This window comes from Octopus sinensis, linkage group LG10 (genome assembly GCF_006345805.1).
Source record: "Octopus sinensis linkage group LG10, ASM634580v1, whole genome shotgun sequence".
NCBI classification, from domain to species: domain Eukaryota; kingdom Metazoa; phylum Mollusca; class Cephalopoda; order Octopoda; family Octopodidae; genus Octopus; species Octopus sinensis.
Genome location: NC_043006.1, coordinates 38,734,801 through 38,752,300, shown reverse-complemented (window position 1 = coordinate 38,752,300; position 17,500 = coordinate 38,734,801). Strand labels below are relative to the sequence as shown.

Here is a 17,500-nt window from a genome sequence, read left to right as displayed (position 1 = left end):
TCCTTTTAATCAAAGGTGACGAACTGGTAGATTCATTAACAAGTCAAACAAAATGCTTAGCACAATTTCTTCTGGCTCTTTACATCCTAGGTTCAAATCCTGCTAATGTTAACTTTATCTTTTATCCTTTCTGGGTCAATAAAATAAAGTACAAGTTGAACACAGGTTGATATACCTCTTGACTTGTCCCTTGTTTTAAAATTGCTCACCTTGTGCCCAAATTTGAAGCTGTTATCTTATTTCTTTGTTACCCACGAGGGGCTAAACATAGAGGGGACAAACAAGGACAGACAAAGGGATTAAGTCGATTCAATTGCATCAACCCCAGTGCGTAACTGGTACTTATTTAATTAACCCCAAAAGGATGAAAGGCTAAGTCAACCTCAGCAGAATTTGAACTCAGAACGTAGCAGCAGACGAAATACAGCTAAGCATTTCGCCTGGCATGCTAACATTTCTGCCAGCTCGCTGCCAATTTGAAACCATTATCTTAATTACGGTCATCAGTGTTGTTACTAATGACTTCATCATAATCATGATCTGATTATTTTTATTGTAAAATACAATTTCAGTCAGCCAGTTGAATGCCTCTTCAAATACTCACACACCGTATCATCTTCATACGTCTGGAACCCACACTCATTTTTGAATCTCAGTTTTTTTGCCAAATTCTATGGAAAAGCAGCAATGCCAACAAGCATTCACAAAACAATCTTGAACACAGGCACAAAAACCAAGCATTCCTCAATCGTGACCTCTGTGAAAATCTGACGAAAATTAACCCTACACTTATATGATCAGTACTTATTTTACTGAGCTCTGTAAACATTAAACCCAAGGTTGACCCCCAATAAGGTCTGAATGTAGAACAGAAAAGAAAAGTGTAACTAAATCTATAAGACATTTTGTCTGGCATTTTCCAAATTTTCCTCCAAAGTCTGTAGTAAGATTTAAACAATATAAACATATTGTAAACGTCAACAATAAAATAAAATATATAGCCTAAGGAGGCAGCATATACCCAAAAAGGGAACCAATTTCCTTGGGCAACTTCAAGTTTTCTATCACATTTCTTCATATCCATCCTTTGATGTCACTTTGCCACTGCTTTTGTTCTCTTCCTTTTTCCCTATTACATATTTGCTAAAGATAAGCTGTTGTGATATTGTGTCACATGATCAAACTATTCATTTCCACATTTTTAACAACTAAAAAAAAGAGATTTTGAGCAATCTTTTGATTTCTGTTGAATGGTTCTGACATAAAACCAAATGTATATCATAACATGAATAAGTTTAGTGGTAATTCTGTATATATAATAGGATTTTTAATTGTCTTTATATTTGTCCTGATTTTAATAAGCTTTTATTAGTTGGATGAGCCTCCTATCACCAACAACTTTACATCTAAAACCGATTGCCTTTCTATCTCACTGCCAGCACTTAAAAAGCTGTCTGCCAGTTTTAAGATGTGCCCTCAGTGCTACATCACTTTTTATTCAAAATTTCTGCTCTCCTGGATGAGTTACCTTCACTGCACCTTACTGAAGAATCCACATCTCCTCCTTGTAAAATTTTCAAAGTTACCATTCTCTTAATCAGGTTGCCTGCAATACAGCTCATGTTTCTCCATAATGGTATAGTGCTCACAAAGTGTAATTATTAGAGGAAGTGAAAGGGTTACAGGAGGCTGGAAAGGTTGACATACAAGAGCACAGGGACATGGAAGAGAGTATCTTGCAGAATGGTTCTAATGATGACTATGTTCCTTATGCAGGGGGGTAAGCAGAGTTTACTAAGCTAGACATTAAGCACACACTGCTTAAGGAATATTGATTATTATCATTGTTTCTAGAAAAATAAAATGATAATAATCTGTTTATCTTATTGGAGTGGTTAGCATTAGGAAGGGCATCCAGCTGTAGAAACTCTGCCAGACCAGATTGGAGCCTGGTGCAGCCATCTGGTTTGCCAGTCCTCCGTCAAATCGTCCAACCCATGCTAGCATGGAAAGTGGACGTTAAACGATGATGATGATGATGATGATGATGTAATGTTTTTATTACATTATGCAGGGAACACGATTTTTATCCTTGGGTAGGAACTGTTATTTCCTGTTTGTTGACCCCTAGAGAGTATGACATTGCCTGACATTTCCTTCAAACTTTGCTTTTGTTACATTTATTCAAACCCCAAAGAATGGTTAGCATTAGGAAGGGCATCCAGCTGTAGAAACTCTGCCAGACCAGATTGGAGCCTGGTGCAGCCATCTGGTTTGCCAGTCCTCCGTCAAATCGTCCAACCCATGCTAGCATGGAAAGTGGACGTTAAACGATGATGATGATGATGATGATGATGATGATGAATGTAGGTGTGACATAGTGGTGAGGATGTTGCATTTATGATCACCAGATCAAGGGTTCAATTCCTGCACCAAGCAATGCATTATGTTCTTGAGCAAAACACTTTATTTCTCATTGCTCCAGTCCACTTACCTGTAAATGGGTCACCCTATGACAGAATGGCCTCCCAAACAGTGGGAAATGTAGGCCTGCTCACCTACCCAGTTGAGTGGTATCATTTGAAAGCTAAAACAATGCAAAGCACACTGTGACCAGCGATGTATAACAACATCCAATAGTCTGATTGATCATGTGATCACGTGAGTTTTGCAAAAGTATATATACATGTACTAATGCAACTAAATTAAAATAATAATAATAACAATAATAATGATAGGATACAGTGATAATGGAGATTAAAGAGCAAGAAGCAGGTAAAAATATCAATGATATCGAATAATAATGATGTGGTAGTTGAGATTTGTGTGTGGGAGGGGTGCTAGGGAGATTGGGTGGGGGTGTATGATCAATGGATGTAAGAAAATAATAATAATGATAATAATAAGGTGCCACACAGTGGGACTGAACTACAGAACCATGTGGTTTAGAAGCAACCTTCTTACCACTCAGCCACACCTATAGAATAATGGTACATTTGGCCATATGCAAGTTGCTAAGGAGAGGGACAGGAGGGTGAATACCAGCCCTATTATGCTTCAGACATGTTTGCCTCTCCACTATGCAGAGTAAGATATGCTTCTAATATAATGAAAAATAATAACGATAGAAATGATAATAACCACATCAACACTAACAATTACTCGCTTAAAGCTTATCTTATCAGCTGCCGTCATCATTCCAGCTCACCAATACAAAGAGATATAAATATTCGATATGGTCAAGTCACCATATCAGCTATACTCAAATACCTTGGTTAAAAATGATTTTTCTCACTATAAAAGCCATTAGGAGAGAGTGATAAGGAGAAAATGAGGAGACAGGAAAAAGACAGAGATGAAGAAAAGCAGTATAAACATTTCTGTACTTCCTCTGAGCCTTTTAACTTCAATGTATAAACTACCTGCATTTTAAATCTAAGAGCAATGAGTGATGTTCTAAAATACATTATATATAGTATCATAATAACAGAAAACTTTCTGATTTTTCACTTGGTTTCTTTGCAGAGTTAGGAGAGTAAGGGGTGTATGCTTCATTGCTTTACTCTTTTACTCTTTTACTTGTTTCAGTCATTTGATTGTGGTCAAGCTGGAGCACCGCCTTTAGTTGAAGAAACTGACCCCAGGACTTATTATTTGTAAGCCTAGTACTTATTCTGTCGGTGTCTTTTGCCAAACCGCTAAATTACGGAGACATAAACACAACAGCATTGGTTGTCAAGCGATGCTGGGAGACAAACACAGACACACACACACACATATATATATATACATATAGTCAACAGGCTTCTTTCAGTTTCCCTCTACCAAATCCACTCACAAGGCTTTGGTCAGCCCGAGGTTATAGTAGAAGACACTTGCCCAAGGTGCCACACAGTGGGACTGAACACAGAACCATGTGGTTGGTAAGCAAGCTACTTACCACATGGCCACTCCTGTGCTTGTGTGTTTGGAGCTGGTGTTTCAGCTATCTTTTTGAGACGTGTTTTGTTTTTTGTGCATTATGAACGCTGTGGAGGCACGGTTATGACTCTGTGGTTTAAGAGGCTTGCTTCCCAGCCATATGGTCTCAGGTTCAGTCCTGCTATGTAGCACCTTGGACAGCTATTTTCAATTAGAAAATTGCCAGTTTCAAATTTCACAACGTGAGATATTCAGCAACAGTACTTTGTAGTAAAGATTGTTTGTCAACATAACATGGCAGTCCTGGTTTAGGACTAATGTCCCTCCAAGTGGGGAATTTATACCCAATGGAAACAGAGAAGCTGGCCCTTATTAGTCGGCATGACTCGAGAAGGTAACTCACCCGTTTTTTATTCACAGGACTTTGGTCAGCCTTGAGCTATAGTATAAAAGACACCACGAACCAGGATTTTATAAAAGGTACCATGCAATAGCACTGAACACAGAACCATGTGTTTTGCCTGGAGATAACATTTTTATGGAAATTCTATATTTAGCCCTTAAACAGCAAGAAAGGGTTGCATGGCTGTGTGTACCAAATGGACAAAAAACATGATGCATTAAGGGTAATTTTTATACCTATTTTCGCTTCAAATAAGTACAAAAACTAACAATTGTTAGCTTGCTTACCAACCACATGATCGCAGGTTCAGTCCCACTGCCTAGCACCTTGGGCCAGGGTTTTCTACTATAGCCTAGGGCCAACCAAAGCCTTATGAATGGATTTGGTGGATGGAAACTGGAAGAAGCCCATCATATATGTATATATATACATATATATATATATATATACATATGTGTGTGTGTGTGTATATGTTTGTATGCCTGTGTTTGTCCCCCAATATCGCTTAACAACCGATGCTGGTGTGTTTATGGCCCCATAACTTAGTGGTTCAGCAAAAGAGACTGATAGAATAAGTACTAGGCTTACAAAGAATAAGTTCTGGAGTCATATTTGCTCAACTAAAGGCAGTGCTCCAGCATGGCCACAGTCAAATGACTGAAACAAGTAAAAGCGTAACTTGCAAGACAAAAACCCCGTCATTCAACATCCGTTTTCCATTGCTGGCATATATTTATATTTATCTACTTACCTACCTACCTACCTGTGTGTCTACCTACCTATCTACCTACCTATCTATCTATCTATCTATCTATCTATCTATCTATCTATCTATCTATCTATCTATCTATCTATTTACCTATCTCTATCTATCTATCTATCTACATATCTCCATCTATCTATCTACCTGTCTCTATCTATCTATCTATCTATCTATCTATATGTCTTTCCATATGAAATTTAGAATTTCATTATTAAAAAGAGCTGTAAAATCTCCATGTCCTGATGATGATGGCCATATTCATGTAAAATTAATGAAACATCAATTGATGATGTCCACTATTTCAGGGTTAAAACCCCAATATTTATCAGAGGGAGACAAAAATCTTCCCAGCAGTGGCCATCAAGAATGCCATATGTATGTTTGCCTCATTGGGCATTGCTAATGGGGTGGATTCACTGCCAGTCACAGGCCTAAATGAGGTTTGTCACCATTGATATATAAGAAAGCGGTGAATAAACATCCGTTGGTATCGTCAGTTGTCGCTTGGCTGAAGAAAAATCTGTTATATGCAGTAGAAGCGGTTTTAGACTACGATAACCATGCATGTGTACATACATGTGTGTGAGTGTATGTGTGTGTGTATCTGTATGTGTGTATATGTATGCATGTATGTATGTAGATATGTAGATATGTAAATGTGTATGTGTGTATGTATGTGTATGTGTGTAAAATGGATGCGTGTATATATGTAGATATGCATGTCTGTAAATATGTATGTATGTAAATGTGTGTGTGTATGTTTGTGCGTATGCATGTGTATATATGTGTGTATGTATGTGCGTATGTGTATGTATGCTTATGTGTGCATATTTGTGTGTATGTATGCGTGTATGTATGTAGATATGTGTGTGTATATGTTTGTGTGTATGTGTGTATGTATTTGTGTTTGTATGTATGTGTGTATGTATATATGGGTAAGTGGAAGTGTTACTGCATGGTAAAAAGTTTACTTTCCATCCGCATGGTTCTGGTTTCAGTCCCACTGCATAGTACCTTGGGCAAGTGTCTTCTATTAGAGCCTCAGGCCAAGCAAAGCCCTGTGAATGGATTTGGTTAGTGAAAACTGAAGCTGCCATATATATATCTATATATATAATGACTATAATATATATATATATATATATTATATATATATATATATATATATTATATATATATATATATACATATATATATATATATATATACATATATATATATACATATATATCTATCTATATATATATATATATATATATGTCAGGCCATAACCCGTGGCCCTACTGGGACGTAGTCAGTCCACCTGTGCATACCTTCCTTCTTGTGACACTTATGAAGACCTGTTGAGGCAAGTGAAAATCAAATCAAAACAAATCAAAATAGATGAACATCAATGGAATTGTATCTTTGTGGTACCAGTGCCGGTGGCACACAAGAAAACCACCCGAACGTGGCCGTAGCCAGTACCGCATCGACTGGCCTCCGTGCTGTGGGCACAACAAACACCATCCGATCGTGGCCGTTCGCCAGCCTCATCTGGCACTTGTGTCGGTGGCACATAAAAACACCATCCGAAGACCCGGCGACGTAGTCAGTCCACCTGTGCATACCTTCCCTCTTATGACACTTGTGAAGACCTGTTGAGGCAAGTGTGTGACACTTGTGAAGACCTGTTGAGGCAGAGGCAAGTGTGTGACACTTGTGAAAACCTGTTGAGGAAAGTGTGTGACACTTGTGAAGACCTGTTGAGGCAAGTGAAAATCAAACCAAATCAAAATAGATGAACATCAATGGAATTTGTATCTTTGTGGTACCAGTGCCGGTGGCACACAAGAAAACCATCCGAACGAACGTGGCCGTAGCCAGTACCGCATCGACTGGCCTCTGTGATGTGGGCACATAACAAACACCATCCGATCGTGGTGGCCCCTACCTGGGACGTAGTCAGTCCACCTGTGCATACCTCCTTCTTGTGACACTTGTGAGACCTGTTGAGGCAAGTGAAAATCAACAATCAAAATATCAAAACAAATCAAAATAGATGAACCTCAATGGAATCTGTATCTCTGTGGTACCAGTGCCGGTGGTACCAGTGCCGGTGGCACACAAAAAACCATCCGAACGTGGCTGTAGCCAGTACCGCATCGACTGGCCTCCGTGCTGTGGGCACATAACAAACGCCATCCGATCGTGGCCGTTGGCCAGCCTCATCTGGCACCTGTCCGAAGACCCGGCAAGACTAGTCAGGCCATAGCCCATGGCCCCTCCTGGGATGTAGTCAGTCCACCTGTGCATACCTTCCTTCTTATGACACTTGTGCAGACCTGTTGAGGCAAGTGATAAAATAATAATATAATAATAATCATAATCAAATCAAATCAAAACAAATCAAAATAGATGAACATCATGGAATTTGTATCTTTGTGGTACCAATGCTGGTGGCACACAAGAAAACCATCCGAACGTGGCGGTAGCCAGTACCACATCGACTGGCCTCCGTGCTGTGGGCACGTAACAACACCATCCGATCGTGGCCGTTCGCCAGCCTCATCTGGCACCTGTGTTGGCACATAAAAACACCATCCAAAGACCCGGCAAGACTAGTCAGGCCATAACCCGTGGCCCCTACCTGGGACGTAGTCAGTCCACTTGTGCATACCTTCCTTCTTATGACACTTGTGAAGACCTGTTGAGGCAAGTATGTGACACTTGTGAAGACCTGTTGAGGCAGTGTGTGACAGTTGTGAATTCCTATTGAGGCAAGTGAAAATCAAACCAAATCAAAAAATAGATGAACATCAATGGAATTTGTATCTTTGTGGTACCAGTGCCGTTGGCACACAAGAAAACCATCCGAACGTGGCCGTAGCCAGTACCGCATTGCGACTGGCCTCCGTGCTGTGGGCACGTAACAAACACCATCCGATCGTGGCCGTTCGCCAGCCTCATCTGGCACCTGTGTCGGTGGCACATAAAAAACACCATCCGAGCGTGGCCGTTCGCCAGCCTCGTCTGACACCTGTGTCGGTGGCACATAAAATCACCCACTACACTCTCGGAGTGGTTGGCGTTAGGAAGGGCATCCAGCTGTAGAAACACTGCCAGATCTGACTGGCCTGGTGCAGCCTTCGAGCTCCCCAGACTCCAGTTGAACCGTCCAACCCATGCTAGCATGGAAAGCGGACGTTAAATGAGGATGATGATGATGATGATGAATATATATATATACATATAGTAAATCGCCAAAAAACGAAGAACAAATACAAAAAACAACAATGTGAGGATGCGGTACATGTAAAGTATTAGCAAACGGTCAGGGAAGGAAAGAAAGATGGTTTAATGTTTCAAGCAAAGCTCTTCCTAAGGAACAGAGGAAAGTCCAATAGGGGGGGAAAAATCATCAACGACTCACGTGGTTACATTTTGATGTATGTATATATATAAACAGAGGAATGACCACTAAAGTGGATTCCTATATGCTAAAAATAGACGTCTAATCACCTTGCCACGAAAAGTGTGTTCTCAAGAAATGTCAGGATGTAAAAATAAGCAAGACAAATGAAAATATAGAAAATAAAATGATTATCTCCGTATCATGATTAATTTATATTTAATTTACATATATATATTTAATTTATATATATATATATATATATATATATACAAAGAGACTGAGAGAGAGGGAGAGAGATGTGTGTATGTGTGTGTGTACATGATTGGGTTTATGGTCCACCAGTTTTTGACAACTGGTGTTGGTTTGTTTACATCCATGTAGCTTAGTAGTTCAGTATTCAGTGACTAATAGAATAAGTAGCAAGCTTGAAAAACAAAACATGAGTACTGGAGTTGATTTGTTCAACAAAAAAACCCTTCGAGGTGATGCCCCAGCATGTCCACGTTCCAATGACTGAAACAAGAAAAGATAAAACATATGCAGCAAGACATCGATTTCCTGTCTTCCTGTTCCTTTAATCTCTCATCGACTGGCATGAAGCCATGCCTTCAGTAATATTCCTCACTTCCAGTTGTCTGGGTTTTGCCGTGTAAGTTGCTTAGTGTACCGGTTGGTGATGATATCATCTAAAATGCATTGGTGCTGATGCCAAATGAAAAATGCTAGTGCTGGTGCCATGTAGAAAGCACCCGGTACCCTCTGTAAAGTGGTTGGCATCAGAAAGGGTATCCAGCTGTAGAAATCCTGGCAAAAGAGACAATGGAGCCAACTGTAGTTTCCAGGCTTTGCAGCTCCCATCAAAACGTCTAACCCATACCAGCCATGGGAAATGGATGTTAAATGATAATGATATGTATACTTTATATCTACATATCTCTCTCTCTCTCTCTCTTAATCTAGAAGCTGTAATAAAAGGTGTAAAAAAAAATAAATGATAATTTTATTTTTAATATATAAGAATTCTTCAATTTATTTAAAGTTAAATGGAACTGCTTGAAATGGTAATATTGCATCACTACTTGGTATCCTGTTGCTTATTTTGAGATATATATATATATATTATATATATATATATATACACACACACAGAGTAAAGACCCCCTTCGGTCATGAATGACCATGGGATTGCACCTAGAAAGTTACCCTCCTAGACACAAGTCTGGGCAAGGTTGTTTATGGAAGGCTAGCAGTCGCCCATGCATACCAGCCCCCCCTCTCCACGCCACCAGTGTTATCCAAGGGAAGACAAAGGTAGATACAGCTTGGCACCAGTGACGTCGCAACTCATTTCTACAGCTGAGTGAACTGGAGCAACGTGAAATAAGTGCCTTGCTCAAGAACACAACACGCAGCCGGTCCGGATTCGAGCCCACAACCTCACGATCGTAAGCTCGACGCTCTAACCACTGAGCCATGCGCCTTATAACCACCCACACATATATATATATGTATATATATATATATATATATATATATATATATATATTATATATATATAGTATATATATATATATATATATATATATATATATATATATATATATAATTATGAATAAGTAAATGGAGTTTAACGCAGGTATAATCAAATACCTTACTTTCGACACATGTTTCGAAAATTCCACTGATACTATTCAAAAGAATAAATGGTATAAAGAATGCAATCTTCTCCTCAGGAAAGTGAAAAAAGCGAAACTCGTCAATAAGACATTTTAGCAAAAATTCACTTTCCAGGGGAGAAGATTGCATTGTTTATACCATTTATTCTTTTGAATAGCATCAGTGGAATTTTCAAAACATGTGTCGAAAGTAAAAATATTTGATTACACCTGCGTTAAACTCCATTTATTTATTCATATATTATTCAAAATATTCAACGTAAACACGAAGTTTCTACCTTTATAAACAAGGAGTTACAACATCTTTACTTGTGAGATTTTTGCTACCCTGGTAACTATTTATTTATTTTTTGCGTGTTAATTGTTAACAAGGTAAAAATACACTCATCTATTTATATATATATTTATATATATATATATATATATATACACACATATATACACATATATATACAATATATACATATATATATATATATATATATATAACGGGAAGCTTTATGAAAATAAACAAAAGACGAAGGCAGGTGGAGTACAAACAAACAATTGTATTAGTATGGCGCTCAGGAATATAAATAAAACAAGTCTTTTATGTTTCGAGCCTACACTCTTCAACAGAAAGATACACAGAAAAGAAACACGGAGAGAAACAAGGAGAGAAAAAAAATGCGTGCAGAAGCTAGCGATTCAACATGGCGATATATATATATATATACACACACACAACATAGTGAGCAGTTGCCATATTTCATTCCATAACAGCTACCTCTGATGAGTGCAATGTTATGTAGTGAGATTGTTACCTAACAATCTGTTGAAGGCTAGTGCAAAACCAATTGTCAAGATCAGCCATAATATATGATACTGTAAACTCCAATTAATATATACATATATATATATATATATATATGTACATAATATAGTTTACTCTTCTTCTAATGTAAGATCAACAAAAATACCATGTACAAACACATGCATATACAAATATATACACACAATGTTCATGTACATATATAAACACACATGTACATGCAAATATATGCACGCACACACTCACACAAGAACACACACATATAGGCGCTATGCAATCTGGATGATATCCAATGACATCTGCATACTGATAGAAAATATCAAGTCAGGGTGGGATAGAGACCTAGAGCAACGTAGTAAAATATAAAGATAGACAGTTCTATGAAGCAAATAGAGAGGGGAAGTATTATGTTGAAAGAAAGAAAGAAAGAAAGAATGAAAGAAAGAGGGAAGGGTAGAGGATTGAAGCAAAAAATGGTGCATCTATTCATCAACTCATCTATGTTTGAATGCAAGAATTTTGTGTCATTCGCCTCTGACAAGACGAATCAAAGCGTTTTGTATATATTTCATTGTAGCATTCTGTCATTCTCTCTATGTTGTATCCTTTGTGTTGGAGACATTTATCTTCTCACAACATTCATCACCATTATTCCATTCTGACAACTTTTGTGTACACAGCTATTATGTGAAGTTTTTTTCCTTGTTGTTGTTGTTGTTGTTATGTTGGTGGTGGCTGTTTTTGTTTGTTTGTTTGTTTTTTTTTTGTTATCTCTCTCTCTCTTTCTCTCTCTCCAAGAATCCATTACGTTAAATTCTCTCACTCAATCCGTTCCACCACAACTTCTCTAAGCAGAATTTTTTTTTTTATCTCATTTTATTTTATTTTTGTTTGATTTTGATTTTTCATGTATTTATTTCATTTTTTTACACACACACACACACACACGCACACACACACACACTCACACACACACACATGCATACACAACACACACACACACACACTCTCATCCCCCTCTCTTTGTGTCTCTCATACACACATACAAACCATTAGAATGATTTACCTCTCTCTCTTACCCACTCATGCTCTCTCTCTCTTTCTCTCCCCTATGTTTCTCACCTTTCCCCATTTTTCAATCTTTTTATCACTGTTTCTTTTTCTTTCTTCTTTTTCTCTTATTGGTATCTTGCTCCCCCTCTCTCTCACACAGGTTTATGCATATATATATATATATATATATGTGTGTGTGTGTATGTATATGTGTATGTATATATACATATATATATATATATATATATATATACGTGTATGTGTATATGTATGTATATATGTATATATGTGTGTGTGTGTGTGTATATACATATATAGCATATACATATGTGTGTATGTGTATATATTCATATTTTTGTTTTTATAATTTTTCTTCTTTCTTTTCTTATTTTTCCTCACCCACCACCCTCTTGCTCTCTATCTCTTTTTCTCTCTGTCAATTTACAACAAGTCTCTTTTTTCGCTTTTTCCCTCCATTTTTCTATTTCTTTGTCTATATCATTCTTTGCTGCTAATATTTCTTTCTTCTTTTCATTTTTCTTTCCACCCTCTACACCCCCACTCTCTCTGTTTCTCTCTATCTCTCTCTCTCTCTCTCTTTCTCTCCTTTGTCACCCACCTTCCCTCTCCAGCTCCTTTTCCACCCCATTACTATGTTTTTGTTAACCATTAAAGGGAAATGAGTTTAATTAAAAGACCCCCATACTCCCCACAGCACAACCAATACCCACCAAAAAGCCATTACACGGAATCGATGGAGTTTCTGTAGAAAAAAAAAAGGCAGTATGATGCATCTGTAATGTGGTGTAAAAGTGTGACATCCACACAGAGTCTAGCATCATGTGATGGGGAAGGGCTATTGTTTTTCTTGTTGTTTAGCCCCGGGGTCAAATCTGACTGAACGGACCTATGATCAAAGGTGCTCAAGCTATGACCATTCCATCCTTGTTTCGTTCAGGCTGTGTGTATCTAGGCGCACATTATTGAATACATCTGTCTTTTAAGAAAGTAGGGTGCGATATTTGAGAAAGAATTTTCTTTGTGGATACATTTCTCTTCTTGATCATCATTCTGTATAAGGATGAAGAAGTCTTTGAAATACAGGTTCTCTACAAGTGTGCCAAAGATTTTGCCACTATATTTGTGCGATGACTGGTTGTATTGAATATATATTTATTTTATATTTTTATATCTTTCCTATTTTACTGGTTTCAGTCATTAGATTGTGGCCATGCTGGGGCACCACTTTGAAGAATTTTAGCTGAACGTATTGATTTGATTCCAGTTCATATTTTTTAAAAACTGGTACTTATTTTGGCATTTAACCTCCCCCAGTCCACTGCCTTCCTCCCAACGCCTCCTTTTTCTCTACCACCCCCTGCTGCCTTTGGCACCAGCGCCCACCTGGTCCGTCTCAACACCCACCGGGAATCTATGCACTAAGTTACGGGAATGGGAACACATCAACACCAATTGCCAAATGGTGGTGGGGTAAACACACAGAAACACACACATACACAAATGCATGCATATATATTATATGCCATCATCATTATCATCATCGTTTAACATCTGCTTTCCATACTGGCATATGGTTTGACTGAGATCTGACAAGCCAGTGGGCCACACCAGGCTCCAATCTGATCTGGCAATGTTTCTACAGCCAGATGCTCTTCCTAGTGCCAACCACTCTGAGAGTGTAGTGGGTGCTTTGGTCGGCCCGAGGCTAGAGCAGAAGACACTTGCCCAAGGTGCCACACAGTGGGACTGAACCTGGAACCATGTGGTTGGTAAGCAAGCTACTTACCACACAGCCACTCCTACGCCTAAAGTCTCTTTACATCCTCGGAATTCACAATCCTGTTAGGCCAACTTTGCATTTCAACTGACTCGGATCAACACCTTAAAGCAACATCCATGGATTGAGATTAATGAAAACGACCACTACGCTATATCTTAAAATGCATGGCCTCCTGCCTATCGTCGTCACTGTCATCGTCATCATTGTTGTTGTCGTCATCGTCATCAGTACGATCACTACCACCATCATCATCACCACCACCAATAGCACCACTACCACCACGATGATCATCATTATCACCACTACCACCTCTGCCACCAACACCACCACCGTCATCAACATCATCACCACCACCCCATTACTATCATTATCAGCACCACCACCACCACCACAACTATCATCATCATCATCTTCCTCACCACCACCACCGCCACCACCACAACTATCATCATCATCATCACCACCACCACCATCATCATCATCATCATGATGTTATGTCCATGTTTTATGCTTGCATGTATCAGAAAGAATTTGTTGACACAGATTTTTGTATGACCAGATGCTCTTCCTGTCATCAACCATCATCCATTTCCGAGTATGTTTAAATTTCCCATGACTATAGCGGCAGCAGTGGCGGTGGTGGTGGGAAACCAAGTGTTGAGTTCAGTCAACCATCCAAACAGGCCTTGATAGGATTTGAACACAAAATGTGAAGAACTGGAACAAATACTTCAAGGCATCTGGACTGATTTTCTTACAATTCTGCCAGTCCACTGCTTCAGATCGTTTTCCTGTTGACCTTGAGAGAACGAAAGGTTAAGTTGACCTCATTGAAATCCAACCATATCCAACCAAAGTATTTTACTTGTTTTATGTTCAAACTGGCCACAGCTGGCCTTTCACATCTACCCTACAATGTCATTCTAAAAATAAACAAGAGCACTCAGAGAGCACAAACCTCCACCAAGGCAACACCAATATCATCTCAATGATTAGCCAGAGATGATTTTTAGAATGAGAATATCTGAAATAAACTCGACTGCTTTCACAAACAAGAATACTGAAAATGAACCCAACCGCTCTCAAAAATTAAGTAAAAAAACAGGAAAAATAATCCAGAATCCTTGTCCGGTACCAGATCGATCCCAAAATCTAATCGGATGTTTGCCAGTCATGAGGTTAAACATCCCTGAAAGTTTCATCCAAATATCCAGCTGTTCTTATGACATCTTGTTCACGGACAAGCAAAGAAACACGGCTGGAAATATTGCATCTGGCTTCGCTAAGGTGGAGGTAATAATCACATTGTCAAAATCTCGAAGCTATGGGATAATGTATGATTAATTCAAAACAATATGACTACATAAGCATTACATTTGACAGGATAAACTGTGTACTAAAGGGTTAAACTCAGACTGAAAATAATCACTGCAAACATTCTATGCTGTCTCTCTCAACTCAGCACATTCTACCTTCTACAGATTAAACATATTCTACATCATCAATCTACCACTGTTTTGCTGAATATTCATGTCATATGTTTAAGCTTATGATAAGAGATAGAACAAATCATAACATTATTTACATTTGACGGATATTTGTCCTCATCTTGTTTGTTGTTAACACACCGTTTTGGCTGATATACCCTCCAGCCTTCATCAGGTGTCTTGGGGAAATTTTGAACCTGGGTTATCATTCCTAAGGTATTTTTTGATATTATTATTATTATTATTATTATTATTATCATTCAGGTCACTGCCTGGAATTGAACTTGGAATCTTGGGGTTAGTAGCCCGTGCTCTTAACCATTACGCCATATATCCGTGGGCAATTATGGAGTGAATTTTTAGGGCTTATCTGATATTTTCCTATCCTTCCTTAATACTGGTTCCCATATGCTATTCATATCTGCACCTGATCAAGGCTGGAGGGTATGTCAGCCAAAACGTGTTAACAACAAACAAGATGAGGACAAATATCCATCAAATGTAAATAATGTACATAATTCCTCATCTCTTAAATATAAAACTGTAAATCATAACATTTTAATCATAACATTTGAAATGAGTTAGGCACAACAGATTGTTTAGCTTAGTCATTAATAATTTATAAGGAAGTGGAAATTCCTCACTTCACCTTAGAGTAGCAAGGCAATGTGAGACTAATGAGAAAATGGTGATAGCTATATCAGGTAATTAGTCATTTCTAAGATAGTGTTAATTTATTCTCAGTTTTATAATTAAAATTTGTTTCTTATTTTGTATGTAAACTGGAATTCTGTTGATTGTTTTACCTTATTTGGTATCCTATGTCTGGAATATTCTGGCTTCATTTCAATAAGTTTCAAAGCAATGAAGAATTCATCTTTGATCTTTAACTGCTTTGTCTTTGCACCACCTTGAAGAATTTTTGTCAAACAAATAGACCCCAGGGTTTTTTTTTTCTTCATGCCTGGTACTTACTCTATTGGTACCTTGTACTGAACTGCTAAGTTACAGGGATATAAACACACCAACATCGGTGGTGAGGGACAAACACAAGCACAAAGACACACATATTTAAATATATCTATATACGATGGGCTTCTTTCAGTTTCTGACCACCAAGTCCTTTCACAAGGTTTTGCTCAGCTCAAGATTATAATATAAGACACTTGCTCAAGGTGTCACACAGTGGGACTGAAACTGGAACCATGGGATTGGGAAGCAAACTTCTTAAAATAACTTTTATCGTACAGAAAAAGGAGTAGTTATAAACCCTTCATGCCCCAGGCCTGACATTTATAACTTCAATAATTACTCTATGTACAAAAAGTACCAGGAATGGTCCTTTAATACTGGTTCCCATATGCTGCTCCTATCGCCACTCAGTCTGCTAAGGAGCTTATTATGTCCTAGCATATGTACTGCTTCTTTTAGTTTTCCTATTTTCCAGTGGTGTTCTCTGTCTATTATTTTAACTTCATCCCACCAGGGGAGGTGGTCTCCATTTTACCATATGCTGTGTTAACAACAAACAAGCTGAAACATTGTGTTAACAACAAACAAGATGAGGACAAATATCCATCAACTGTAAATGATGTACAAATAAATGGTCCAATGGTTGAACATCAGGAGGTAGACTGTGTTGTGGATTAGTCTTTTCTGTGAAATTGGGAATTGTGGTTGATGTAGTAATCTTCAACCATGTTGCCATAATGTTTTCAATGTCATATTCATCACTTTTGTTTTTATCACTTTCATTATCAAAATCTTCCTCGTCCAATGAAGATTCATAAACATCAATATCATATTCATCCAAAGACAAATCACTTTTTTGTATATTTTGTACATCATCAAGAGTAAAACCTTCAAAGACAGAATTGCTTCTTGCTGCCACCATATCATTAAAAACTAAGATATACACTTCTCTTCAAACATTAAAAAGACCAAGCAGTGACAAAAATATCACAGTATTTTTATTTGAATAAAGGCAGGAAAGGTTTTATCTCGCATTATCTCAAAGCTTCAAGAATTCAGTAATGTCATCATCATCATCATCATCATCATCATTTAACATCCGCTTTCCATTCTAGAATGGGTTGGACGATTTGACTGAGGACTGCTGAACCAGATGGCTGCACCAGGCTCCAATCTGATCAAGCAGAGTTTCTACAGCTAGATGCCCTTCCTAACACCA

At 38.1% G+C, this 17,500-nt stretch overlaps 1 protein-coding gene across 1 annotated transcript in view; it reads left to right on the top strand.

The window, feature by feature from the left end:
• The window catches only part of LOC115216355 (pikachurin), a 700,561-nt gene that overhangs the window by 419,565 nt on the left and 263,496 nt on the right, over positions 1-17,500 (top strand). The window lies entirely within an intron of this gene.